This window comes from Sorex araneus, chromosome 2, assembly GCF_027595985.1.
Source record: "Sorex araneus isolate mSorAra2 chromosome 2, mSorAra2.pri, whole genome shotgun sequence".
Classification (NCBI taxonomy): Eukaryota; Metazoa; Chordata; class Mammalia; order Eulipotyphla; family Soricidae; genus Sorex; species Sorex araneus.
The window spans coordinates 18,070,462-18,096,906 of NC_073303.1; positions in this window are offsets into that span (position 1 = coordinate 18,070,462).

A 26,445-nucleotide genomic window follows, 5' to 3' on the forward strand; every position below is an offset into this window, starting at 1 on the left:
GTGAGTAGTATGAGGTGTCACGTGGTAGGGAAAGTGGCCTGGGCTTTGCTCCTGGAATTCTAAAATTTGTAAATATTTGGGGTGGGAGGACCCACCTCAGATTCTTAGGGGCATCAGGTGTCAGTAACAAGTCAAAAGCTACATTGGATACTTTGCCTCTCTGGCAGCCTTCTGTAAATGTATCCTAAATGAATTGGGTAAATGATTACATCTTGTAAATGTCTCCTGGAAATGTATCTAATGTTTTAGATACATTTTAAATAGTTCTAGTATTTTAGATACATTTGTTGCACTTCGGTTTTATATGTTAGGGTCATAGTAAATCCATCCGGTAAAATATGAATGCCTGCATGGCCAAGGTTCCCCCCCCCCCCCACCACACACACAGTCTAAGCCTGTGAGGTCAGTCTTTCAAGTCCAGGGCACAGGTGGCAAATTCTCACTCTGATTTATAGCTTTTGCTTCCCTTTTCCTTGATGGGTTGGCCCCGGGCTCCCTCAGCAGAAGGAGCTTCTACTGTTTGCTACTATTTAATGAAATGGAGCTTTGTCATTAGTGGAGAGAAGCAGATTTAATTTTGTGGAATTTGGAAAGAAATGAGAGCAGTAGGCAGTTGGTGAGGAATTGTAAATAACCAGTTGATCATTTTTCAGGGCTGCAGTCACCCATCAGGAACCTTAAGCGTTTAGAGGGTGATTGGAGAATGTATTCTTCTGCTTGCTTGTTGGAGTTTCCCTTTATCTGGAGTTTTAAGAATAGCACCGAGACATGCGTGTTGGCCTCTGTTGACAGATAGGATTCTTTGAGGGGCGGAGGGGCCCTTTCCATGGCATTCCGCCTGTTCTTTTCCTTTGCAGAAAGAATCAACACGCCTGCGCTATTTGTAGGTGAGGGTTACTCTCTTTGTAGAGATGGAGACACCAAATGCATTTTGATTTTCATTATGCAGCTGGGTTTCATATTTCTTCCCCAGACTTTCCCTTAAAGCGATTGCTGGTTTAAAAATAGAAACAAATAGTCCCCGGGGCTCTGGGTTGATTAATTGCAACAGTGCTTCCATTTGTGTTTGCAGTTTATTTTGACCATTTGTTTGGGGATAGAGCTCAGGGCAAGGTGACAATATTATTTCTCTTACCTAGGAGGTCTGAGGTTTGACATGTCAGAGGGCCATAAATGGATATTGGCAAACCTGTGTCAAGTTGAAAATGAGGATTTTTTTTTTCTCTTCTGAAAACTCCCTGAAAATGCAGGAATAGAAATTTTAAACTGAGGGGCCAGAGAGATAGTATAGTGGGTAGGGCCCTTGCCTTGCACACAGCCAGCCCAGGTTCAGTCCCTGGCATTCTGTATGGTCTCCCGAGCATGCCAGGAATAATTCCTGTGTGTTGAACCAGGAGTGAACCCTGAGCATCAGCAGTGTGGCCCCCAAACCAAAATAAATAAATAAGGAAATTTAAGTGACTGGGGGAAACTTTTCAGTCAGTCCTACCAGTGAAAACAAATAAAAGGGCTTTGATTTCCGGGAGAAGAAACAGACACGCTTAGCTTTCAATTTTTCCCTCTTTTAAGGAATCAAAGCCATGTCTGCATTTTGATGACTGAAAGATCATGAGGCTCCTGAAATGCTAAGATTATATTTAATCTTCTAAGCCCTGTGTGACATACCACAGAACTCCAGGTTAATAGTTCACGTGTATGCCGGTTGCTGCTGTGAAACGTTTAGATGCATCGGAATTTGGTTCTTAAAATACCAACGCACTGCCACATGGGGAGTTCGGAGGTTCAGGCCACGTGGACATCATGCTTAGCTCAGGGGATCAAAGATATAGCTATGGCCCTGGAATCTTTGCCAGAGACTCTGACACTTGGAAGCTGTAGGGAGAGAGAGAGGAGAAAATGAAGCGCCATGCGGTAGATTGTGTAGATTGTACATTGCCCTCATGTGTACCATGTTCCTTGCAAGTCACCTGTTTCCTTCCCATCTTCCTTGACTTCCTTTGTGTTGTAGCCTCTGAACCGCACATGGCTCATAGCTAGGGTCAGCCCTTGGTAGGAGGGATGGGGCAGAGGGAAGCAAGAATTACAAGTGACCCAGACACTTGGCCACCTGCAGACAGGCACTTAAAAGGGCCCTGTGGCCCTGAGGGCTTGTTTGCAGACCTGGAGGAAATCTTTTGTTAAAGAAAGTGAAAGCATACCTGTGACAAATTCCTTCTGGGTAATTGTGGGTATGGCTGCCGGCTTCCAGGGTAGGGTATAGAGTGAGGGGGGACGAGAATAAGCACCTTTACTTGGTCTAAATGGGTAGTAGTTTAAAAAGCAGGGGCTTGGGGCTGGAGCGATATATAGTACAACTGGTGGGGCGGCATCTGCCTTGCACCCGGTCGACCTGGGTTTGATTCTCAGCATCCCATATGGTCCCCTGAGCACCACCAGGAGTAACTCCTGAGTGAAAAGCCAGGAGTAACCCCTGTGCATCACCGGGTATGACCCTCCCCCCCAAAAAAAAACCAAAAATAAAAAGCGGGGGTTTTAACAGATACTTGATGAAGTCTTCCTTTCATTCTTCCTCGGCCCCTGCCCACACCTCTCCAAAAAACAGAAGTCACTGTTGCACTCATTCATTTCTCATGTCAGATGGACACACAGGAACACTCCTGAACAAAAGCAGATGATTTTGGGGGGCCTGGGGGAGGAGAGGGAAGCCACGCCTGGTGGTGCTCAGGCCTTCCTTCTCGCTCTGTGCTCAGAGATGACTTGTGGTCGCACTTGGGGAACCAGATGTGGCACCAGGGATGAAACCAGGATCAGCTGCGGGCGAGGCAGGCGTGCCTTAACCCCTAATCTCTCCAGCCAAGTTTTCATTCTAGATTCTTTTATGGAAAAGAATTGTAGGGTAGACATCCTAAGCAGTATGCATGTATATCCTACTAAGTTAAGAGAAAAATTGGGGTCAAGTTTGGGCCCTCAAAGAAGAACATCAAAGTTGTAGCCTCTTGCCTGGTTTTTCCTTTCTGCAAAGTGGGGGGGAATCTTGGAAAGTATGGAAAGTGGAAGAAAGCCCTGGTGTGGTCCCCCGTTGTGGATGGTCTCTGGCTCATGTATCACATGTTGGGACTTCTAGTTTCCAGACTGTGTTTAGAAATAGTTTCTTCTGTTTGAGCGTCTCTGTGCACCAGAAAATCAAAAATTAGTCAAAGAGACAACTTAAAAAGGTCACCGAAGAAGTGGAAATCATCCATGTTATAAAATTATTCGGGTGACTGAATTCCATGCTGTTTTTGGGTGTGTGTTGTTAGTCTGTTTTGGACTCGCGTGTTAGAGTTGGTCATTAAAAGCACTGAGAATTTAGGTTTTACTGGTATAGGAGTGAACTTGCACGAACGTGTATATGCATGAAAGTCCTTCATGCGCCATGTAAAATAAAGAACATTTTCATTAGCTGTTACATTTTCTGTTTTAAAAATCAAGGTGCACTTGAAAATAAGACTAAATGTAATTATAAATACAGTGTGGGTTAAAACTAGGATTTTGACACTGGTTATGAACTGTGTGTGTGTGAAGGTTTGTGAAAAGCTCAGACTGCCCCGTGGCACTGTTAATCACTCCCCCACTCTGTTGGCATTGATTTTAGAAATGAAGATTGTGACTTAATTGAATTGATTTCACAGCATAGTAATGGGCCACAGATTCATAATTTGGAAAACCTTTATTGGCAAGTGGTCGCTTGCTTGACATGCACACACATGTATATACTTTTTGAAGTTAATGAACGTAAAGTGTAAAGTGGTTTTATAATTTAAAGAGGTTATGTTAAAAATTTCTTTTTACTTCTTTCCATATGGGCGACCACAAATAATGGTTTTAGCTCTTCCTTTCTTTACTTCATTCTGTTTCTTTTTTTTTTTTTTTTGGTTTGTTTGTTTGGTTTCGGGGCCACACCTGGTGCTGTTCAGGGGTTACCAGTCCTGGCTCTGCACTTAGGAATCACTCCTGACAGTGCTCAGGGGACCATGTGGGATGCCAGGGGATGGAACCTGGTTTGGCTGCATGGAAGGCAAGTGTCCTAACCTTGTCTTCTGTGCAATGTTTTTGCCCCGACCCACCCCCCCACCCCAGCTCTATTTCTCTTTCTTCTACGCTCCCTCGTCCTCCCCTCTCCTCTTTTTTGGGTTATGGGTTATGCCCAGTGGTGCTGGGGCTACTCCTGGCTCTGTGCTTACTGATCATTTCAGAGCAGTAGCATCCGCTGTATGCAAGGCTGGCACCTTAACACCTCCTCTCTCTCTCTCTCTCTCTCTGTCTTGCTTGCGCGCACACTCTCTTGTCTTACTCCGTGTTCCCGACTAGGCCAGTGGCGGTGCTCGATTTTCGTTTGCTTCCTTTGTTCCCTTTCTGCACCTGATCTCTCCCCCTTCCCAATTCTTCATACTCTTCACTTCCCCTTTGTAGTCCTATCGTGAGTTTGGATGTGTCAATATTTAATGTTTACATAATTTATAGCACTATAGCACCCAGTTGCTGCGCCATGCGCCTCCTCTGATCTCTTTTCCTTTCCTGCAGAACTTTCTGTTCTCCCTGGAGTTAACAGTTGTTTCTGTTCTTTCCTTGGCCTTTCATTTGCTGCTTTACTGCGTGTGTGTGTCGTTGTTTGGGTCCGTAGAGCAGATGTTTAGATGATTCCCTGCAGCTGCCCGAAACTGCAGCTAGTGGCCCAGGCTTCTGTGTAGACGGTTTTGTTTTCCGATACATATATTTAGGATGAAGCTTGACTTAAAAAAGGAGGCACGGTAAGAGAGGAACAACGAGTCATAAAACAGAAGACCTTTAACAAAGCACCGTATGAAGATTAGGTGCCCGTGGCTCTCCCAGAATAGCCTGTTGCGGGTGACCTGGGCGACCTTGGTGGACTTCCCTGCTAGGTGGGAAGCCGAGCGGCTGCCCGGTGGAGGTGCCGGAACTGACTCTAGTTCAGCATTATCTGTGCCACCATCAGTTTCCTGTCTTGACATTCACCCAGACCCGGTGATGCTCATGGCTTACTCCTGTCTCTGCACTCAGGGATCACTCCTGCTGGTGCTTGGGGGACGCTCTGGGATGCTGGGGATCGAACCCGGGTCGGCCACGTGCAAGGCAAGTGCCGAACCCGCTGTGCTATCGCTCCGTGCCCACCTGGGTTGTCCCTTCATTTCTTCCTGCCTGGCGTTTCTTCTCGATGTTTCTCTATTAACCGGCAGCCTTTTTGGCCAGGAGAATCTGGGATTTCCTGGTCCTTGGGAGGATGTGTGTTGCCTCTCTGTGGCGGGACATTCTTGTCTGTTTTGTCCCTTTTTCTTTCTTGATTTATGACTTCAGTTTTGTGAAACATCTCCTTCCAGGCTCCGTGAAAAAGGGCGCTGAGGAGAACAAGCATTTGAGACCAGAAAAATAGGTTGGTTCTGTCCATACCTGCTCATGCCTGTGCCTTTTTGTTTATTTGGGGCCACCCCTGGAGATGCGCAGGGCTCACTCCTGGCTCTGTCTTCTGGGGTCACTCCTGGCGGTGCCTTACCTGCTCTACTGTCTCTCCAGATCCACTCGAGTGTCTTTTTATTTTTTTTTTTCAAATTTAATCTTGCAAAGTCATTTGGATTTCTTATTTGGGGGATCTGACCTAATTTTTTTCTCCTCTGTAAAATAGTCTCCTTTTCCCTCCTCTTTCCCTTCTTCCTTCTTCCTCTCCTTCCCTCCCTCCCTCCCTAATGAACCTGTTGAGCTTGGCAACTTAGGTCCTTCAGCTCTGAAGAAAAGTTATTGAGTTAACTCAGTAACAAATTCTCCGCATTATTTATTTTGTTCTTTGTTCTTTGTCCTTTTACTTATTAGGACATGGGGTTTCCTGGACTGGTCATTAGTTATTTTATGTTCCTTAAAGCTTTCCACTGTGCGAGATCGCATGTGCGTGTGCATGTGCATGCGTGTGTGTGTGTGTGTGTGTGTGTGCGCGCGCGGGGGATATCCTCCAGTTGAATTGTTTCATCTTTCAACCCTTATCTTTTTCTTCTTTTTTTTTTCCCTGTAATTACTTTTGGTTATGGGCCAAGCCCAGTGGCACTCAGGGGCTCCCAGGTCACTGGTGGGCATGTTGGTAGGGGCTGTGTGGTATCTGGATCAGCCCCTATGTCTGGCCTGCTGAGGCTGTGCACAGCCCACTGGGCTCTCTCTGTGGCCCCCAGCTCGAATATCACTAATCTGGGAGTTCTTTTGTTTAGTTCTTGATCTTAAAAAATAGCTCCTTTCTTGTTTCTTGATCGTGGTATTTCCCTCTTTCTGGGGACATTAATGATCGTTTCCTCCTACTCAGCTTCCCCTGCCCCCAAAGTGGATTGTCGTTGTGCTTGTGTTGGTCTCTCTGCCACGGGAAGGACTTTTCTCTGAGGTGCGGCTGCTGCCGACTCCCAGGCTCCTTGGGACAGAATCGTCTATGGTTTATCTTAGTGTCTCAGGGCCTCCGTTCAGGAATGCCCCGCACAGAGAAAGTGTTTAGTAAGTTCATGTTCTCTCTCTGTGTCTCCCTCTCTGTGTCTCTCTTTCTCTCTCAAGGCTGGGGATATGGCTCAGTGGCGGAGCATTGCCTGGTGTGTATGAGGCCTTGGGTCCAGTCTCTGGCTCCTCAAAAAGTAAAACAGAAAATCATTGCAAGCTTATGCTAGACAGCTTTCCTCTGTTTTTCCTTCTTTCTTTCTTTTTTCCCTTCCTTCCTTCCTTCCTTCCTTCCTTCCTTCCTTCCTTCCTTCCTTCCTTCCTTCCTTCCTTCCTTCCTTCCTCTTTCTTTTCTTTCTTTCTTTCTTTCTTTCTTTCTTTCTTTCTTTCTTTCTTTCTTTCTTTCTTTCTTTCTTTCTTTCTTTCTTTTTTTCTTTCTTTCTTTCTGTTTTCGGGCCACACTTGCTCAGGGGTCGCTCATGGAATACTTGTGGAACCATATGAGGTGCCAGGGATCAAACTAAGTCAGTTGCCAGCAAGGCAAATACTATGTCTCCAATCCCACATAGCTGTGCTTTCCTTTCCTTTCCTTTCCTTTCCTTTCCTTTCCTTTCCTTTCCTTTCCTTTCCTTTCCTTTCCTTTCCTTTCCTTTCCTTTCCTTTCCTTTCCTTTCTTTCCTTTTTTTTGGGGGGGTCAGGGGGTACCCCCAGCAATGCTCAGTGATTCTGCTTTCAGGAATCACTCCAAGTGATTGAAGAGCGCGCTGGGGATCGAACTCGGCTGCGTGCAGGGCAAGCGCCCTCCCCGCTGCACTGTTGCTCTGACCCTGCCCCAGAGAGCTTTTCTGTGGAACTTCCAATCATCTCAACAAAAAAATAGTCTTTTTCCCCCCATATGAAGATGTAAGCCGACAATTTCCTTTTCTCTGGGGAGCCCAAGAAGGGCCTCGGGTTGAAGGTGGCCGCCGGCATAGTCCATCTCGCCATCGTCCAGATAGAGGCTCGAGCGGGACAGGATGAAGGGCGAGCTCTAGGGCACAGCCGGAGCCAGGGGCAGCACCAGGGGCCACCCAGACTGCCTCCTGGTTGGTCACTCTGCAGCTCCTGTGGTGGATGCACCCCAGGGGACACTCTCATGCTACAGGCACAGACGAGGGTGGCCAGGTTACGGCCTGAAGCAGGGAACTGTGGTCCCCAGGCCTCTCGGGTGGAGAGACGGGTGTGGAACCCGCAGCAGGCACTGGAAGCAATCCTTCCCTCCGGGCCTGACTCAAGGCGAAAGCAGTGAGGAGAGGTGTTCGTCTGGCCAGAGAATGGGAGACAGACCATTTGTAGGGGTGGGGGAGGCTTGGTTTTGCTTTGTGAGGCTTTGCTTTCACACACACACACCGGGCACAGGAGGGCCCTGTTAGCATCCCACAGGTTGCCTTGGAAACATGTGGGTTGACATATATATATTTTTTTGCTTTTTGGGTCACACCCGGTGATGCTCAGGAGTTCCTCCTGGCTCTGCACTCAGGAATTACTCCTGGCAGTGCTCAGGGGACCCTATGGGATGCTGGGAATGGAACCTGGGTCAGCCAGTTCGAGGCAAACGCCCTCCCTGCTGTGCTGTCTCTCCAGCCCCAGTAGGTTGATTTTCACGGGGCTCTCAGGCATTCACTTTGAGAAAGGAGAATTTGCGCACAGGAATCACCGCCCAAAGCATATAAGGCGTGAAACAAAGCTGAACGTGGCTTATTAAACATGACTGGGAGTCAGTTTCCTGGTTGCTTTTGGTCCACAGCCGACTGTGCAGGGGCCATGCCTGATGGTGTCAGGATGCAGACAGTGGTCACGGCCACGGCCACAGGCTGGGCATGCCCTTTAACCTTTGCTCTCTCTCCCCAGCCCTAGACCTGTGATTTTTCACAGTGGCTGCAGGCAAAAATATCAAGGGCCAGGGGATGGAGTGATTGCACAGCGGGTAGGGCATTTGCCTTGCATGCAGCTGACCCGGGTTCGAATCCCAGCATCCCTTATGGTCCCCTGAGCACCGCCAGGAGTAATTCCTGACTGCAGAGCCAGGAGTAACCCCTGTGCATCGCCAGGTGTGACCCAAAAAGCAAAAAAAAAAAAAAAATCAAGGGCCGTGTGGAGTAAGCACTATGGAACTTAACACGGTCACACACCCAGATGCGAGGATGCGCCCCCCCCACCCCCCACTTCTGACCTTCCCAGTTGAGGCCCCCGGCCCAGGGTTGGGTGGGGGGAATGTTTTGATCAGAGCTTCTTAACCTCTCCCTCTTTGCCACCCCTTTCGCATGGGTGAGCACTGTCACAAACTACTTTCGATGCCTTGCATATTTGAGTTTGAATTTAGTTTTGGTCTTTATGTGTTCCAGAAACCTTTTTACGGTTGCCTTTTTTTTCCCCCTCCACCTTTTTGCAGTCCGCAGCTTAAGAAGGTCAAGGCTAGATAAGCTGTGAGGTATTTTTAAGCACTGAAATGAAGGACCAGCCTAACTACTTAAATGCAGACTTGAGTCACTTGCAGTCAGGAGGTACCATTTAAGTAGGTACCATTTAAGGGGCGACCCTTGTTATCAGTGCAGTGTGTTGTAAGGACTCTTGGTGAGCCTGTTGGGAGAGTGAGAGCGGGCCAGGGTCACTGGGTCACTGCTTTGGGGGGGACTGTTTCTGCCATGGCAGATGTGAGGGTTGGAGGTGTCAAGTGAAAGAAGCCAGCCACTGGGCACCTGATCTGCACGTGACCATCATTGTGCCCACACCCAAATTCTGGGCCACCGCCTCAGCTCTGGGGCACAGCTTTTGCCAGCGTCCACAGGGTCTTGTAAGTCGTCGGTTTCACACCTTCCAAAAGCTCTCATCCATCCTGTCGTGTGTGAGGACAGACTAGAGTTGTAAGCTCTGTTGTCAGAGGCGTCCAGTTGTTTTGCATTATTTTAAAAAAAAAAATATTTTTTCTTTTTTGGTCAAACCTGGCGATGCACAGGGGTTACTCCTGGCTCTGCACTCAGGAATTACCCCTGGCCGTGCTCAGGGGACCCTATGGGATGCTGGGATTTGAACCCGGGTCGGCCGCGTGCAAGGCAAACGCCCTACCCGCTGTGCTATCGCTCCAGTCCCTATTTTTTAAATTTTTTTTTAGAAAAGAAAGGTTTAGCTGTCTGTCTGGGTGTCTCAGGGTGGTAGAGAAACGACGTTTCCAGGGTTGGTGGCCTGAAACTTCCCGGGACTGGGTGGCAATCCTAGGAACCCTCGGTTAAGGCCTTCAACTCTCCCTCTGACTGAAAGCTGAGCTCTTGAGGGCCCGGCTGCCCTGAGGGGACTGTGTGGTGACGTTCTTGGGGCTAGTTAGAAGCGACATTGGGAGGGAAACTGGACTCTGCAGGCCCCCTGGGGGAAGAGGTCCCGCGCCTGGGGTGTTCCTTTTAGACAGTGGACGGGAAGGAAGCCCTTGAGGAAAGGGAAGCTGACACTTAGCTGTGGGCTATTTGCGTTGTCTTGGGGAGACACTCCCTGGATTGTACACCCACTAGGAAGCCCTCCCCCAGCCCCCACCCCTTAGTTTTTTGAATCTCAGAGCAAAAAAAAAAAAAACCCGCAAAGGGCAGAGGTTGTCAAAGGGCATGAAGAGCCCTAAGAGCCCGGCATTCAGTGGCCGGTATTCAAAGGACATCTGTCCCCAAGTTGGGAAGTGCAGCCATGCAAGTTCCGGCCTGTGATTTGCTACGACGCGGTCTCCGAGCTGGGCTCGTCAGCTCAGCCCACTGTGGTCCCAGCCGGGAAGAATTACAGCCGAGCATCCAGCGGTAGCTGCCGGGTTCCAAATTGGATAACAAACTGTTAGGGTTTTTTTTTTTCTTTTTTCTTTTTCTGTTTTGCTTGGCCTTTTTTGTGCTCTATCCTTAACTACTTCTATTTATACAGTTAATTAAAGTTTAGTGTTCCCGATACAAATTGTAACAGGGAATGGTAACATTATTACATTGAGAAAGAGCCTTAAAATTACTCCTTTCCAGGGTGCTGTTTTGAGTAAGTAGGGAGGAGTGTGGAAGGGAAAGCTTATCAAGATAATGGTGTTAAATTTGAGCAGCCTTATCCAGTTTTAAGCATCTGCTTTTCACATCTAGAGTTACAGTGGAAATAGGTAACATTAGCATGGTAATGGTACCTTTAACTGCTTTTTTTTTTTTTTTTGCCTTGCCTCTTGGCTGGCTTTGATGACTTAGAATAGTTTTCCTTCCTCTGGTGACAGCCTCATCTGCATTTCTGTGATGAATTATACATTGGAAATAATTTCCTCAACTGTGAGAGAAAAATCTGGGGCCTGGAGGAAGAACGCAGGGGCTTCTAGTCCGGAGTTCAAATCCCCCCGGCTGGCCTCCAGCGCACCACCCTGGCACCACCCTGGCACCACCCTGGCACCACCCTGGCACCATCCTGGCACCACCCTGGCACCACCCGCAGTTCCCATGGGGACCCCAAAGGGATACAGCCGGCACAAGAAGTGTGGGCGCGTCAGGACCTCCGGGCCTCTATTGTGGGCACTGCAGTGACCCCTGGCAGCACTGCAGTGGTGACTTGCGGGCTTCAGAAGAAGAGAGTCTATGTGAGCACCACAGCCGGGCACGCGTGCATGCGTGTGGCCCCTGTCACCCTGGCTGCTGCAACAGCGAGCACACATCCTGTCCCCCTGAAGAGCTTGAATAGGGCGTGGTGGGGGGCTGAGCCGGCGGTTCCAGGCAGAAGCAGCAGGACCCCCACCCCGCGGCACTGGTTGTGGTGGGACATGAGGGCATGTTGTACTGGAAATTGAGCCCCGTGCCTCACACTTCCAGCAGAGTGCTCTGCCACGGGGACATCGTGTCCCTGACACCTAAGGGACTTTCAAAACCCAAACAGAACGATCGTACAGAAAACGGGGTCCACACAGCTAGAACAGAGATGAAGTTTGAATCTCCGGCACCGCTGGTGGTCCCTGAACACCGCCTTGAGGCAGTCCTGAGCACAGAGCCGGGAATAGCCCTTGAGCACTGCAGGATGCATTCCCGCCTTGCAAAAGAATAGCCCTTGTGCCAGGTCATTGTTTAATGCGTTTTTTTTTTCTCTTTTTTTCAGAGAGAACTTCTAGCTACCTCTGTCCTTTGGTTCCCAAACTGGAAAACCAGTTTTTAAAAGTCAGTAGAAGCAAATGTTTTCGTACACAGAGTTCCTGCCTTCTTTTCCGTGTGCTTCCGAGTCTTGTCCGGGTGCTTCTTGTACCTCGAGGCGTGTCGAATAAAGTGGCAATCATCTGAGCATCAGGCTCGAAAGGACAGACTTAGCACGGGGACAGTGGGGACATTTGGTTTGGGAAAACGTTCGCCCCCTTGGTCCCTGATGGAAGCGCTCCCCCAGGTGGTACCCGGATGGCCGAGTGCGAGTCAGTGCTCCCGGTCTCTTCACTGAATCTGCAGCCCTTAGAGTCTTTCACCCAGGTACTACTGAAAATTGTTAAGGGATAGTTCTTCAGAGTGGGCTGGGCGCTTGCCTTGCGCGCAGTACATGCTTAATCCCTGGCACTGCACGTGGTCCCTCGAGCCCCACCGGGAGCCCTGAGCATGCGGGGGCGCATCAGCCTCCTGCCCTCGAACCAGCTGGCTCACGGAGCTTGCGTTCTTTTCTTGTATGTGTGGGACCTCGAATTCTAGCCCTCGCCAGGCCCCCGAACACCTCCAGCTGTGGTGGTGGTGGTCGCCGGCCTCACTGGGCGTGAGCAGTGCCGTATTGTCGGGCTCACTGCACGTGTACGGTGCCGTATTGTTGGGCTCACTGGGCGTGAGCGGTGCCCTATTGTCGGGCTCACTGCGCGTGTACGGTGCCGTATTGTTGGGCTCACTGCGCGTGAGCAGTGCCGTATTGTCGGGCTCACTGCGCGTGAGCAGTGCCGTATTGTCGGGCTGCAGCATTTACCTCTCCCCCCGCATGGCCAGGCCAGGCGGCTCTGGAAGGGGTCCTCAGACTCCCTGACCACCACTTGGGAGGGTCCTCCCCCAAATGTTGAATAGATTGCTTATTTGTGTGTATAATTGAATTTTTGAATGGCAGGCTACATTTTTCTAATTTAATATTCTAAAATTCCCTGCCATGTTCAGAAATTTACCTGAGGTGAAGTTCGTGTGCTGTAACTAAAATGTTTTATCTTTTTCAAGCCACAGTCAGCTGTGCCCGGGGGTTACTCCTGGCTCGGTGTTTGGGGGTCACTTTTGGGGGACTATGTGGTGCTGGGGATCGAACTCAGACTTCCTACACACGGGGTGTGTGCACCAGACTGCTGAACTCCCTCTCCTGCCCCAGAGCTTGCATTTTTATAAGTTTTATAGATGATCTTATTGTGTGTTTGTTTCATTTTCTTTAGATTTGGGGCCACTCCCAGCTTGGTGCTCAGCAGGCATTCGTGGTAGAGTGGAGGGATTAGCCCTGGGCCTCCCTTGTGCAGACTGTGCTCCAGCCTTCGAGCTCTCTCCCTGGCCCCGTCAGCTGAAACTTACTTTTAGTGAAAGGAATCTTTCCTTCACCTTTCGTAGTGCTTCTGTGGCCATCAGTTGGCTGGAAATCACTGGTTGTGTGGAACGCGCAGCAGTGACAGAATAGCGCGGCAATGACAGCATGGTAAGGCAGTGACAGGATGACAGGATAGTATGGCACTTATAGGATGGTGTGACAGTGACGGGATGGTGGGCACTGACAGGATGGGCACTGACAGGATGGTGGGTAGTGACAGGATGGTGGAGAACTGACAGGGTGATGGGGCACTGACAGGATGGCGGGTACTGACAGGATGGCGGGTACTGACAGGATGGCGGGTACTGACAGGATGGCGGGTACTGACAGGATGGTGGGCAGTGACAGGGTGGTAGGCACTGACAGGGTGGTAGGCAGTGACAGGGTTGTAGGCAGTGACAAGATGGTCGGGCACTGACAGGGCAGGGCAGTGACAGGATGGTGGGTGTGACAGGATGGCGGGCCTGACAGGGTGTTAGGCAGTGACAGGATGGTGGGTATGACAGGCTGGTGGGCACTGATAGGATGGCGGACACTGACAAGATGGTGGGCGCTGACAGGCTGGTGGGCACTGACAGGCTGGTGGGCACTGACAGGCTGGCGGGCGCTGACAGGATGGCGGACATTGACAGGATGGCGGGCACTGACAGGATGGTGGGCACTGACAGGATGGCGGACACTGACAGGGTGGCAGGCACTGACAGGATGGCGGTCGCTGACAGGATGGCGGACACTGACAGGATGGCGGGCACTGACAGGATGGCGGACACTGACAGGATGATGGGCACTGACAGGATGGTGGGCACTGCAGGATGGTGGGCACTGACAGGATGGTGGGCACTGACCAGGGGGCAGCTCAGAGTGCTGACTCGGCAGCTTCCTGGCCGTGTAACCCCGGGCCAGCCCCGAGCCCTCTGTGCCTGGTTCTCCTGCGGGGAGTGGGCTAACAGATGTCTCGGCCTCTCGGGGCCGTGAGGACTGGGACGCGAGTGGCCAGCCGTACTCTTCAGTGCTGGCGATGTACCCAATTTTGCTCCTGTGCGACTCTGGAAGCTCTTTGACGTAGAATGTGGGTTTTGGTTAATACTTCAAAAAGGCAGTAATAGGAGGACATCTCTGTGCTCTTGTTTATTGGTTTCTTCTTTTTTTGGGGGGGGGTCCCCGGGGAGGGGTTCTCAGTAGTGCCAAGGGGCCCTGAGGTCCCAAGTGGCACTGGGGCCCCAGGTGACACGCGGACTGTCTGGTTCAGTGCTTGACCTGCCAGTGCGAGGTGCTGGGGGCCTGCGGGGCTGTGCCCAGGGGTGCCCGGGGCGCAGGCAGTGTGGGCACTTACCCCGGGGCCTGCTGCACGCTGGCCTTGAAGTCTGTCTCCGGCCCCTCAGGGTTCTTGCTTTTGAGGATTACAAATTTTCTAGTTATTTTTAGTAAATATGGGAACTAATGCGCTATTTTAAGAACTCCTCGTACATGGTGGGTCTTTTTTGGGGGGGGGTGTGGGGTGGGGTGGGCAGTGTTCAGGGCACACTCCTGGCATTGTGCGTAGGTATTACTCCCGGCGATGCCCCGGGAACCAGTTACTCTCCCACCTCAGAACAGAGGATTCTGAAAAAATAAACAGATAACTGGTATCCTTCTATGGGCATATTAAACAGAAGATATATTTCGGCTGTTTCATAGAAACATTCTAGTTCCTTTTGCATTTATAGCAATTTTCTCGGATCCACCCTCCCCCCCAAAAAAAATCTTGATTCTGCCAGTCTAAGTGCGTGCGTATTTATGGTATTGCTTGCCAACAGGAGAGTGATAGAATCCTTTCAGAAAGTTTCTTTAGTTAATCTAATTTTGTATGTAACACACACAAGAACTGAAAGTTTGAAATACATGAATGTCAAGGCAGACGGGCGGGAGGAAGGATTTCGGGACTGGAAGGGACAAGGAGGGCGCGGCCCGCTTTCCCTTTTGTCTCTGCCTGTGAAGCTTCTCGACATCCTGGCCCGGCCTTGTCGCTGGGAGGGGAGGCCTGGCTTTCCGTCCCCTGCCCTCTGCCTCCCTGCCCTCTGCTCTGCTCCCCAGTTCTGGCTGGTAGATACCCGCCTCCCCCACCTCCCCCTGCCCCACCCCAGGGTTGGAGGAGAGAGAGTGAAGGGAAGGGGACAACCGGGCCTGAGCATCTCGGTGGATCTTTTTTTTTTTTTTTCTTTTTGGGTCACACCCCGCAATGCACAGAGGTTACTCCTGGCTCTGCACTCAGGAATCACCCCTGGCAGTGCTCAGGGGACCATCTGGGATGCTGGGAATCGAACCTGGGTCAGCTGCGTGCAAGGCAAAGGCCCTACCTGCTGTGCTATTGCCCCAGCCCCCATCAGTGGATCTGGAAACAGCCGGATCATGAGGCCGAAACCACACGCGCTCACCCTCTGTCGCCGAAGCCACAGAGCCTGTTATTTCTGTGTGGTGCCGGGTGCTTCTTCGGGGTCCCCCAGGCCTGAGGGGGGAGACAGAGGGCAGGGGTGGGCCGTGGGCCCCAGGAGCAGCTGGAGCGTCCTGGCTGCAGACGTGCCTAAGGATGGCCGGCGTGGGCAGGAGGAGGAGTGCTGCCTCCTGACTCTGGCCCCAGTGACAAGTGGGCGCAGGGCAGAGGGGTGGCCGCCGTGCCCGTGGAGCAGGTCGGAAGCCAGGAAGCTGACCAGAAGGCGCAGTAGGAGCGCGGCCAGGCCAGGCGTGGAGCAGATGGCCCACGCGGTCAGGCCCAGTGCTCCCAGCCCAAGGACACTGTCCAGGCGCTGCAGGGACGCGGGCCCCTCCTGCCCGCTCTCCCCAGCGCTGTCGGGCACTGGCAGGGTTTGTGCTGGGCACCCTGCTGGCCCGTGTCATGGTGTCATGCCCTCTTCATGCTGGTCCCCGGGGTGCTGTGTCATTAGCATGCCCCAGGCCGCCCTTGGGGGAGCGGTGGAGTCTCGAGAAGCCGGAGTTACGGCACGCTGCGGGGACTTAGCATGGGACAGAGAGTAATGCGCCTGTTTCTAGATTTATGAGCAGATTTGGTCTCATTTTGTATTTGTTTGGCCCCTCCTGGCCGTGCTCAGGGCTCCCTCCTGGCTCCCTGCTCAGGGCTCACTCCTGGTGGGCGTGCCGGACCACAGGGTATGCTGGGCATTTGAACCCAGGTTGGCTGCAGCAAGGTAAACACCCTCCCCACTGTACCCTCTCTCTGGCACTGAAGGGTTTCTAACTAAACCATGTCAGACTTAAATGGTGTTTTTGTTTGTTTATTTGCTTGTTTCGCAGTGTCAGATTGAGCCCAGGACCTCATAGGTAATGCAGGTGCTCAGCCATCAAGCCCCGTCCTTTATTTAAAAACATTTAAAAAAAATCAAGACTGTATCGCTGTCAAAGGCCAGGAATATTGCCCCGTAGTTGGAAGCCTGTCTCATGAGCGGGGGAAGAAGGCAGCTGGGGTAAAGAAGGGGTCACTAAGTCAGTGATGGTTGGAGGGATGGTTCGGGATGGGAGATGTGTGCTGACAGTAGATGAAGGCCCAAACATGATGGCCTCTCAGGAACTATATTGCAAACCATCATGCCCCAAATTAGAAAGTTTGGGGGACATTGTCTGCCATGGAGGCAGGGGGAGGGCGGAAAAGGGGGGTATACTAGGGACATAGGTGGTGGAGAATGTGCACTGGTGGAGGGACGGGTGTTTGATCATCATGTGATTGAAATTCAAACATGAAAGCTTGTAACTGTCTCACCGTGATTCATTAAAAAAAAAAAAAAGACTGTAGCTGTTCAGGGCTGGGGAAATAGCTTAGGGCCAGCATGGGTGCCCGGGTTTGACCCTGGGCTCCCCAAAGTAACTGTCCCCCCCATCCCCCTACCCCCATCCAGGCATCATTAAGTAAAGCCATCACCGACTCCGGTTAAGAAGCACCTGGTGTCCCTGAGCGTCACCGGGCAGGAATGAGCCCCAGGCCTCTGGCCATTGTTGGCCGGGGAACCGGAACGGAAGGACTGTAGGAGCTCTCGGAGTGAAGCAAGCAGAGGCGCTCACCTGTGGGCAGAGAAAGATGAGGGGCTGCCCGTGGCAGTTCCTGGTATCTCTGGGGGGGGGCGAGGCAACCCCAAAGTAGTCTGGAACCCACCATGCTCCACCAAAGTCTTGGTTTTCTCAGCCGCGGCAAGTGGAGTTTTCCAGCTCGCTCTCCTCCTCTCTCTTCCTTCTGCCTTTGTTGATACTGTTTCTGACTTGTTTCATTTTTGAAAGGGCCACACCCGGCGGTGCTGAGGGATGACTCCAGGCTCTGCACTCAGCAGTTCCTCTTGGTGGTGCTCGGGGGACCACAGAGGGTGCTGGGGACTGAGCCTGGGTTCGCCGTGTGCGAGGCCAGCACCCTCTCCGCCGTGCTCTCTCGCCAGCCCTCTTGCTGCTTCCCTCGCCTCCCTGCATTGCTCATGTTGTTATGTCATTATCTTGGGGTTTAAAACGTTTTAAGGGGCTGGAGCTATAGCACAGTGGGTAGGGCGTTTGCCTTGCACGTGGCAGACCAGGGTTCGATTCCCAGCATCTCATATGGTCCCTGAGCACCGCCAGGAGTAATTCCTGAGTGCAGAGCCAGGAGTAACCCCTGTGCATTGGCAGGTATGACCTCCCCCCAAAAAAAATTGCTGGGAGGCCACTCCCAGCTCTGTACTCGGGGTTGCTCCACTCATTAAGTTTCCTCGCTCGGAGAACTTACTCCTTCAGGGTATGAAGACAGAGCACCTGTAGATTTCCTGCGGGCTGTATACCGTTATCTAAGGCTGTAGACCTCTGACTTCAGTTTAGCCCCCAGTCAAAGGTCCCTCTCATTCATTGGCTTTTTTCCTCTTTGGTTGTTACCTTTCTCTTCAGTCTCTGCCCTCCACCCCTAGCCCCTGCCCCCCACTCCTCCCTCTTTTCCCTGAGAAGGTGTTTAGCAGCGGGAGGAAGTTGTCTGCCAGAATTTCCCATGGGCATATTTAGACTTTCCCACCCTGACCGAAAGAAGCAGTTTCAGGAGCACTGCTTTCAGAGTCCAGGCTCCCTGGCTGTGAATTTTGGTACCTGCATTGACTCGCTGTGTGGATTTTTGTTTTGTTTTGTGTTTGGACATGGTTCCATCTCACTGGGGACCACCAGAACTGCACCTGGTGGGGTGGATGCTGGGGACCATGCATGCCAGCTCTGTGGCCTGTTAAAGCTGACCCCCTCTTGGCTTTCACCGTGCCCACTACATGGTCTTACCGTGTCTGCATTTCCAATGGTGTGTGCCCTAGACAGTGTCTTCTTTGGTGCTGTGATTTGAATTCTTAGAATAAGTCCCCACTTCTGGGAAATAACCAGTTTGGAGCCCGTCCCTTCTTCGTGCCCAGGGAGGGGTCTTAGCAGCGCTAAGGACAGCCCTGCTGGGAACGCCTCAGCGTTGCCCCGTGATGGGGAGGGAGTGCTCCGTGACCCGTCCGGTCTGAGTCGGAAGATCAGGTGTCCTCACTTCCCTGGCTCGTCCGTGCTCCCAGCGCCTTGTCTTGACCATGGGGATCTTCCTAAGCGTGTCCTTAAGAATCTCTGGAACCATACTTGCTCACTGGAATAAAAATATGTTCCCGGTTCTTGAAGACTTACTATTTTGAGATATAAATCCATTTATGGAAGAGACAAATTGTAGTGGGTACGCCGGGTCATTTTTCATGTGCGCTTTAGGCCACCTTAGGGAATTAATGATACACAAATTTATGAGTTGATATGGATAAATTTCACTTTGATCTTACCTTGGTCCTACCCACTACCTATTTACAATTTTGTGAGGGGTTTTTATAAAAAAAAAAATTTTTTTTGGCCCCAATATGCACTTCTTTTAAACTTTGATAAAACTTACGTTTTTGTTCTCTTAATCTAGAGTTATTTAGATTATTATGAATAAAGGTGATGTTATCTGTCACCCTAAGATAAACTTAAAGTAATAACTCAGACTCTTATCAGCCCAGACAGTAAAGCTAAGGAATAAGGTTTACCCCAGCGATGGCTCCGGTGACTGTGCTCTGAAAGCATGTCACTAATGAAGCACAGTTAGGTTACTCTGCTTTGAGTCACTTGTAATCATTTTTTTTCCTTCCTGCTTCTATAAAGGGAATGGAACTTTTGACTCAGTATGAGCTATGTGAGATTTTGTAAGGACCCAAGAGCCCATTTCTGTGTCCTTTCAAGTTCTCTTAATAATGCCTAAAATATTGGTCAATAAAATGAATTTTCGGGGGACAGAGAGATAGGACAGTGGGTGCGTGTTTTGCCACACGGCTGACTTAGGTTCAAGCCCTGGCACCACACGTGGCTCCCGAGCCCTGGGAGTGATTAATTCCTTAGCACAAAACTAGGGGGAAGCCCGAATACCACTGGGTGGGCTTCTCCCCCACCCCCCTCAGAAAAAACCCAAAGAAGAATTTTAGGATTTTTGAAATGAATAAAACAGAGTTTCAAGCTTTTCCACCTATGATTTTTGTATCTGAGTATTACTTTCAGAGTCAAGTTTGCAAGTTGCATTTTTTGTTTCAATTAAAAAAAAAATTAGTAAAACACCATGATTTACAGATACGGTTGTTTCAGGCACCTACTATTCCAGCAGCACCAGTGTGACCTTCCCTCTACCAGTGTCCCTAGTTTCCCTCCTGGCCCCAGCCTGCCCCCTTAGTCACACAGCAAATTTACTTTACATTGCTTGCTCCAACAAAACTTAAAGAAACGGCAGAGAGTATGCTCAGAAAATAAATCCGCAAAAGCCAATTTGTGATTGCTGTATGGTTTTTAACCTATATAAATAAGGAAATTAAAACCATTTAATACAAGAGAGTGAAATGCTTATTCCCATTACATAAGTAAGTTTTCAACTCCGTTATCTAAAATATATTGCATTACATTTTATTTTGCACTTGAATCTCATTATGGTAATAATCATGTCTTGCCTGTCATTAATAAAACGTTAAAAAATTCTGGGCTGATATATTCTGGAGTTTACATAAAATAAGGCCTACATATGTAAAATCCACCCCCTTCCCCCCACACACTTTATTTAAACACTGTGGTTTACAAAGTTGTTCATAATGATTTGTTTCAGGCATTCAATATTTCAACACCAATCAAGAGTCAGGTTTTCCACAGCCTGTATGGCTCGCCCGGGTAGAAATAGTTCTTTATTACCTAATTAAAACTGCAGACAAACCATGCCAGAGATTTAACAGGACTGAAGGTGCAAACATGAGAGAAAATGGTTGGGGCAGGCCTGCTTTGATTTTTTTATGCATCAATGAGAAATCTAAAAGTATTTCTCTGGGACAAAATCAAGGAATGTTGAAACTTTTCACATGGTAATCACTTAAAAGCACCTTAAGAACCTGCCAGGCTGGTATCATTTTTTGGTCTCCTACATGTTGAAACAATGGTAAAGTTCCTTTACCATTAATTTCTGGGTTTCTTGTCAAAAAAAAAGGAAAAAGAAAAGACCAAAGAGCATCTTCAGTGTATTTGCAGCTTGGGAGTGGTTCTGCTTCTTTCTGCCCTTCTCCCCTGCCGACTCTTTCTGCTGTTCCTGTGCGTGCATTTATAGTTGGTCCAGTGATGGACTTCAGTACTTCTTTGCCTTTTCAGCATCTGAAGGCGGTAAAGAGTAAGCAATGTATAATTTCCCGCTGTCACACCTTCGGAGGGACAGTATGCTTTAGTAATAAAGCATGCCTCGAGGCCAGTGAATGACTATAGTGTTTTGAAAGTGGGCTCACTGGTCCAGCCTTTTTATTTGCATTTTTGCTACTGCCTTGAAGAGAAGTAGGTGGCTACAATGCGCGCACCTCGAGGAGAAGGGCATGCATTGCTTTACTCAGGACTGAATAATCCGTGCCTGGATTGTATTTTTTGAAAAATCAACTTTAGGGAAGTATAATATACCCGCAATAAAATGCACCCATTTTTCTGTGCGCATTTTCCTGAGTTTTTATGATTGTTTTCACCTGTGTCGCCGCCACCGTGGTGAGAGAGGAAAGAGAGAACATTTCCATCACCTGGATGGGTCTCTGGGGCCCTTTTGCAGTCATCTGTAATATATTTTTAATATTGTAAGGCCTCTTCTCCGCCTGCCTCCCCCAGGCCCCGCCACTGTTCCTTCCTCTCTCCTCCATTTTTATGGGCCGTGATGTTGAAAGGGGAGCAAACCCCTCTGGTGCCCGGGGGTTAGGTAACGCGGTCTCCAGGGGCTGCCTGACTGTCCTCGTGAGCCCGGAGGTGACTGACAGCGCAGCGGGAGAAAGGCCAGGCTGGCCGCGGTGTGAATAATTGAAGGCTGCGTGTGGAGGGGCCGCCCGCGCTGGCTCCTGACCTGGTCCGGCTCTCCCTCCGCCCCCCTGCACCTGCCTTTAATGAGCTGATGGGAGGCAGCAGGCAGGGCTGGAGGACAGAGGTCTCCGTGGAGGGCAGAGGTGGAAATTGGCTGCATCACATGCTCCCCCGGAGGCTCCGAGGACAGGGCGACAGGGAGGGCCACCGGGAGCTCAGCTGGCGGCTAGATGGAGCAGCCCCTGGGCTGAGCTGCCTGCAGTGTCCCTGCCCGTGGATGCCCTCCGGCCTCCCGGGAACACACAGTCCCCCAGCCTGGCCTGCCCCCCCCAGGGAGCTCCCGCTGGCCCCAGCCTCTCTGAATCCCGCCTCTACTCACCTCTGGCAGTGATGTGATGTTTGTTTGTTCCCCCGTAGCCAGGTGTGTCCTCAGATTTCCCCCTCCCCACCCCGCCCTGCACAAACCCTTCCCGGGTCATGGCCCCTGAGGGGTGCTCCCATGACCTTTTGCAGTTATCCCAAGCCTGTCCTTCATCTATTTTCATGGCTTCTGCAGGGCTGTGGTGATAAGATACTCAGTATTTGGGTGCCGCCAAACTGTGGCTGAAAAAAAAATGGGAAACATGGCCTTGGAAGCTGCGTTTCCTCTCTGCAGAGATCAGTCTTGACCTTATCACCCCCCTGACCGGGCCTGCCCTAGAGCACGGATTGGAGCAAGGGGCCGGATGGTCCCGGGTACAGGGAGAGTAAGAGAAGTGACAGTGATGGGGAGGTGGAGTTTGTAGACCGGCGGGAGGCGGCAGCGCATAGCTTGGAGCATCGTAAAAGTCTCTGCAGAGGGAGTAAAATCGGTTAATCGGGTCGATGAGGGGGCCGGAAGGCAGCTGCTCACCAGGGACAGAGCTTGTTCTTGTTCCTGGGCTTGGGAAACCTCCTCTTATGCTCATGTTGCAGTTTTGTAAACAGTCACCTCATTTATATCATCACCTCTCGCTGCCTCTCTGTATTCCTTTCTCTACCGTTTCCTCTCCCCTAGCTTTATTGAGGAGTTATTAGCATGTTGGTTCACTGCACTTATAGAAGGCAAAATGATGCTACCCTTTGGGATTGCTTTCACCCCCACCCCCCATACTCAGATCCATGGGCACTCAGAAAACTAAAGAAAATGACATTTGCATGTAACGTAAGCACAGTCTTCTTCTGTGCTTCGAATCTTGAGTACTTGAGCTATCAAACACCACGTACATGCTATGTGAAACATTTTAAAACTGCCTTGTTTGCAGAATAAAGATAAGAAAAAGAATCTCTGTGTGTTTAGTACAGATGCGGTGTAATTTACGCGTGGCATTGGTTGACTGCGAGAGTGGCATGCGGAAGTCCACTGAGTCACATAACTACCATTAGTTCAAAAAAAAAAATCTCGGGGCTGGAGTGATAGCACAGTGGGTAGGGCGTTTGCCTTACACGCGGCCGATCCGGGTTCGATTCCCAGCGTCCCATATGGTCCCCTGAGCACTGCCATGGGGTGATTCCTGAGTGCAGAGCTGGGAGTGATCCCTGAGCATCGCTGGGTGTGACCCAAAAGGCAAAAAGAAATCTCTTTTTTTGAGCACCATGATTTCCAGTACTGTTGTTAGGGTTTTGAGCGTCCAGCAGTCGCACCTTGAACCCTTCCCCAGCCTGTCTGCATCCCTCCCCGTTTGTTTAGGGTCCCCTTTCATCCACTCCTGGCCTCCTTTTGCTTGCTAAGTTCATTTCTGCAAACAAGGTTCCAAACCTTGACTCTTTTGTGGCAAGTACGTTGACGATCTGCTCTCCGCAGTCTTCATGCGTGTCACACAGAACCATTCATCGCAGCCACGCTGCTGTTCTCAGCCCTCAGAACCGGTGAGCGCAGTGCCTTGGATGGGGTGGGTGTTTGGGGACGTTTCCTTGCTGGTAGACGGTCCAAGGGTGCGACTGTTCTTTGCTTCTCTGCTCTGGCCGGATTCGGGCCATCGGAGTATGTCACCCGTCCTGCTGTGTGTAAGGCAGGTTCGTGTAGCTCAGACCCCTGACTGGTTGGCTGCGACTGTGCATCTTGGTAATTTGCATTATTATCCTGCCTTCGAATCCTCTCTGCTCCCTTGAAATCTCAGCTCCCCCACTTGGCCCCCAGTGCAGCAAGGCCATTTGTTGGCTTACTGCTGTCTGCGTCCACCTTTGGACGCTGTTCTCCTGTCCGAAAGGCCTTCCCAGCCTCCCTCCACTCACTCAGCCGTCAGTAGTTCCTCTTAGGTGACGCCACTAACCGTTACTTAGGTCTTTTGGGGGACGGGTCCTGGGGGTCAAACCTAATGCCTTCTGCATGCATGTACTCGCCCAGAGACTTATACCCCAGTCCCTCTTTAACTGCCTTATTTATAAAAAATTCATTTATAAAAAATTTATAAAGTTTTTTATAAATTTTAAAAAATTTATAAAAAATTGTTCATTTATAAAAAATTGTTATTTTATTTTTGCTTTTTGGGTCATACCCAGTGATGCTCAGGGGTTACTCCTGGCTCTGCACTCAGGACTTACTCCTGGCGGTGTTCAGGGGACCATATGGGTTGCCGGGGATGCAACCCAGGTTGGCTGTGTGCAAGGCAAGTGCCCTACTCTCTGTAGGGCAGTCCAGCCCTGTTCATTGCTTTTTAAGTTAATTCGTTTATACAGAAGTGGGTAGTCAGCTCCCAGCCCTGGGAACACTGGGAGTGGGTGGATGGCACAGGATGCTCTGGCTTCACTTCTTGGTGGTGCTGTCAGTCGGGTCTTCTGTCCGGCTGGTCCATCGGAATCCACCACTTTCCCCAGTCCTGGGAACCCTTTTCCCTCCCCCATTCCTCGGAAGTGACTTTCCTCCCCTGAGGAGTGATCGGCCAAGTATTTCTCAAGCATTTCAACCCACGGCTCCTCTGGGGTCACTTAAAAATACCATACCCTGGGACTTGGGGACAAGTGCAGGGCTTTGGAGCTCCTGCCTCATAAGCACCTGGTCACAGGTTCGAGTCCCCGGTACCCCACATGCAGAACTCACAGTCGCTGATAGAGCAGAGCCCTTCCCACCGCCATCATAGCCAAGTGCCTGTGAGCCCACGCAGAGGGGCCAGGCCCCTGAAGGATGCGCAGGCACCACCACCGTGGCCATGGGGAGCCGGGATGTGAGCTGTGTGTCTCAGTTAAGAGGGGGAGCCCAGCGGGAGCCCAGGCGCACGCACTGCTGCGAAAGGCGAGCACTGCAGTGAGGGTAGTTTGTTAATAGAGAAGCGTGCAGTCAGCTTCCAGCCCTGGGAACACGGCGGGTGGGTCGTGCAGGAGCGGGAGGCACAAGATGCTCTGGCCTCATTTGCTGGTGCTGTCACTCGGGGCTAGTGCCCGGGTCACGTGTGAACCTGCAGCCACATGCGAGTGTGCAAGCCCCAGCCCTCACAGTGTCCCCACCAGCTGCAGCCCCGGGGACGGGCATTGCCCTGTGAGACAGAGTCTGTTAGAGCCCCAGGAAGCGGGCGTCCTCCTCCCTCCCTCCTGCACAGTTGAGTGGGGACTGGCCTGTGATGCTGCGGCAGTCGCACAGTCATCTGCTGGCCTGATCACAGTCTCCGGGGCGTGTTTAGGGAAAAAAAGATACTTGTGGCTTCCCGAATTTGGCTTACTGAACGCACTTGGGTCTTGACAGCTTAGCTCTGTGATGTCTTAACATCATTAGCCGTTGGTTCTGCTTATGCAGTCAACAGTGGTGCCCAGAGGAAGGTCCATTTGTGTTCCTGGTCCAAGCAAATTCCACACTTAATTTTCTGTGGCTGCCTCTCCTGAAGAATTCTGCATTTTAACTTTCCCAATTTGGGGGCTGGTGTGATAGCATAGAGGGTTGCACGCAGCCGACCTGGGTTCAATCCCTGGCTTCCCATATGGTGCGCCCATGCACTGCCAGGAGTAATTCCTGAGTGCAGAGCCAGGAGTAAACCCTGAGCATCACTGGGTGTGACCGCACCCCCCCAAAAAATGTAAAAAAAAACCACCCCAAATTTTCCCAATTTTGTAGCTTTTTGGCTTAAAAATATATTTATTTCTGACTACAATACTGTGAATAATGGTTTCTTCTGGACATTGTTCTGACACCACACCCATCACAGTGTATCCCGCCCCTCCCTCTCACCTGCCCCCGTGTTTTGTTTTTTTTTTAAGGAGGGAGTACTTTTGAGAAACACTTGATGATGCTCAGGCTACTTACTCCCAACTTGGTGCTCAGAGGTCCCTCCTGGCAGTGTTTGAGATCCCGGTTTCTAGGGCTTGAACCTGGGCCTAGAAGGCAAAGTAATCACTTAGCCCTTTGAGCTCTCTCCTCGGCCTTATTGTTGGCTATTCGGGTGTATGCAGGAGTGTGTGTTGGGGGGGCAGGGGTGCACCTACCAGTGTTTAGAGGCTACTCCTAAATCAGTGCTCAGGCATCATTTCTGGTGGTGCTTATGCAGAGCCAGGGCCCAAGCCCGGACCTTCTGCATGTGCAGGATGAGCTTCAGGTTTCCTGCCGATGGGGGGATGGGAAGCACCGTCACAAACGGGACTGAGGCGGTAGAGCGCCTCTCTACTGGGCAGGCGTCAGGCTGGGGGTCCGACCCGGGCACCGGCCCCCGGCAGCATCCTGCAGGAAGTCAGGTGCGAGGGCTCAGGGAGCACCACAGCCACAGCTGGAAGGTCGCTCACTCCCTTCATCACAGTGACGACAGTGGGAGGGAGGGGGAAGAAAATACGGAAAGGGAAAGTTCAGCGAGGGGTTTCTCGGGCTTCACCGTCATAGCTTGGCAGGAGGCTTGGCAATTCGTGAAAACAGTTGTTGTTTTTTTGTATGTTGGGGGGGTCACACCCGGCGATGCTCAGGGGTTGCTTCTGTCTCATGCACTCAGGAATTACTTCTGGCAGTGCTCGGGGGACCATATGGGATGCCGGGGATCGAACCTGGGTCGGCCGCGTACAAGGCAAACGCCCTACCCTCTGTGCTATTGCTCCAGCCCAGAAACAGTTTTTTTTTGTTTTTTGTTTTTCGTTTTGGTGGGGAGAGGGGGCCTCCCCCAGACA